Here is a 2500-nt window from a genome sequence, read left to right as displayed (position 1 = left end):
GGGCCCAGCGTGTGCCGATGGTGGTCGAGGCAACCGCCCGCACCAGGGCCGATAGTGTGCCGATGGTGCTCGAGGCAACCTGTCGCACCAGGGCCCAGCGTGTGCCGATGGTGATCGAGGCAACCTGCCGCACCAGGGCCCAGCGTGTGCCGATGGTGGTCGAGGCAAGCGCCCGCACCAGCGCCCAGCGTGTGCCGATGGTGCTCGAGGCAACCGACCGCACCAGGGCCCAGCGTGTGCCGATGGTGCTCGAGGCAACCTGCCGCACCAGGGCCCAGCGTGTGCCGATGGTGCTCGAGGCAAGCGCCCGCACCAGGGCCCAGCGTGTGCCGATGGTGGTCGAGGCAAGCGCCCGCACCAGGGCCCAGCGTGTGCCGATGGTGGTCGAGGCAACCGCCCGCACCAGGGCCCAGCGTGTGCCGATGGTGCTCGAGGCAACCTGCCGCACCAGGGCCGAGCGTGTGCCGATGGTGGTCGAGGCAAGCGCCCGCACCAGGGCCCAGCGTGTGCCGATGGTGGTCGAGGCAACCTGCCGCACCAGGGCCCAGCGTGTGCCGATGGTGCTCGAGGCAACCGACCGCACCAGGGCCGAGCGTGTGCCGATGGTGCTCGAGGCAAGCGCCCGCACCAGGGCCCAGCGTGTGCCGATGGTGCTCGAGGCAACCGACCGCACCAGGGCCGAGCGTGTGCCGATGGTGGTCGAGGCAAGCGCCCGCACCAGGGCCCAGCGTGTGCCGATGGTGGTCGAGGCAACCGACCGCACCAGGGCCCAGCGTGTGCCGATGGTGCTCGAGGCAAGCGCCCGCACCAGGGCCCAGCGTGTGCCGATGGTGCTCGAGGCAACCTGCCGCACCAGGGCCCAGCGTGTGCCGATGGTGCTCGAGGCAACCTGCCGCACCAGGGCCCAGCGTGTGCCGATGGTGGTCGAGGCAAGCGCCCGCACCAGGGCCCAGCGTGTGCCGATGGTGGTCGAGGCAAGCGCCCGCACCAGGGCCCAGCGTGTGCCGATGGTGGTCGAGGCAACCTGCCGCACCAGGGCCCAGCGTGTGCCGATGGTGCTCGAGGCAACCGACCGCACCAGGGCCCAGCGTGTGCCGATGGTGGTCGAGGCAAGCGCCCGCACCAGGGCCCAGCGTGTGCCGATGGTGGTCGAGGCTGCCGATGGTGGTCGAGGCAACCTGCCGCACCAGGGCCCAACGTGTGCCGATGGTGCTCGAGGCAACCGACCGCACCAGGGCCGAGCGTGTGCCGATGGTGCTCGAGGCAAGCTGCCGCACCAGGGCCCAGCGTGTGCCGATGGTGGTCGAGGCAAGCGCCCGCACCAGGGCCCAGCGTGTGCCGATGGTGATCGAGGCAACCGACCGCACCAGGGCCCAACGTGTGCCGATGGTGCTCGAGGCAACCTGCCGCACCAGGGCCCAGCGTGTGCCGATGGTGCTCGAGGCAACCTGCCGCACCAGGGCCCAGCGTGTGCCGATGGTGGTCGAGGCAAGCGCCCGCACCAGGGCCCAGCGTGTGCCGATGGTGGTCGAGGCAACCGACCGCACCAGGGCCCAGCGTGTGCCGATGGTGCTCGAGGCAACCTGCCGCACCAGGGCCCAGCGTGTGCCGATGGTGGTCGAGGCAAGCGCCCGCACCAGGGCCCAGCGTGTGCCGATGGTGGTCGAGGCAAGCGCCCGCACCAGGGCCCAGCGTGTGCCGATGGTGGTCGAGGCAACCGCCCGCACCAGGGCCCAGCGTGTGCCGATGGTGGTCGAGGCAACCTGCCGCACCAGGGCCCAGCGTGTGCCGATGGTGCTCGAGGCAACCGACCGCACCAGGGCGGAGCGTGTGCCGATGGTGGTCGAGGCAAGCGCCCGCACCAGGGCCCAGCGTGTGCCGATGGTGGTCGAGGCTGCCGATGGTGGTCGAGGCAACCTGGCGCACCAGGGCCCAGCGTGTGCCGATGGTGCTCGAGGCAACCGACCGCACCAGGGCCGAGCGTGTGCCGATGGTGCTCGAGGCAAGCTGCCGCACCAGGGCCCAGCGTGTGCCGATGGTGGTCGAGGCAACCGCCCGCACCAGGGCCCAGCGTGTGCCGATGGTGATCGAGGCAACCGACCGCACCAGGGCCCAGCGTGTGCCGATGGTGCTCGAGGCAACCTGCCGCACCAGGGCCCAGCGTGTGCCGATGGTGGTCGAGGCAAGCGCCCGCACCAGGGCCCAGCGTGTGCCGATGGTGCTCGAGGCAACCGACCGCACCAGGGCCCAGCGTGTGCCGATGGTGCTCGAGGCAACCTGCCGCACCAGGGCCCAGCGTGTGCCGATGGTGGTCGAGGCAAGCGCCCGCACCAGGGCCCAGCGTGTGCCGATGGTGGTCGAGGCAAGCGCCCGCACCAGGGCCCAGCGTGTGCCGATGGTGCTCGAGGCAACCGACCGCACCGGGGCCGAGCGTGTGCCGATGGTGGTCGAGGCAAGCGCCCGCACCAGGGCCCAGCGTGTGCCGATGGTGGTCGAGGTA

Source organism: Durio zibethinus, unplaced genomic scaffold (assembly GCF_047325235.1).
Source record: "Durio zibethinus cultivar Kanyao isolate XHJ-2024 unplaced genomic scaffold, ASM4732523v1 HiC_scaffold_3, whole genome shotgun sequence".
NCBI classification, from domain to species: Eukaryota; Viridiplantae; Streptophyta; class Magnoliopsida; order Malvales; family Malvaceae; genus Durio; species Durio zibethinus.
This window is presented reverse-complemented; position numbering follows the sequence as displayed.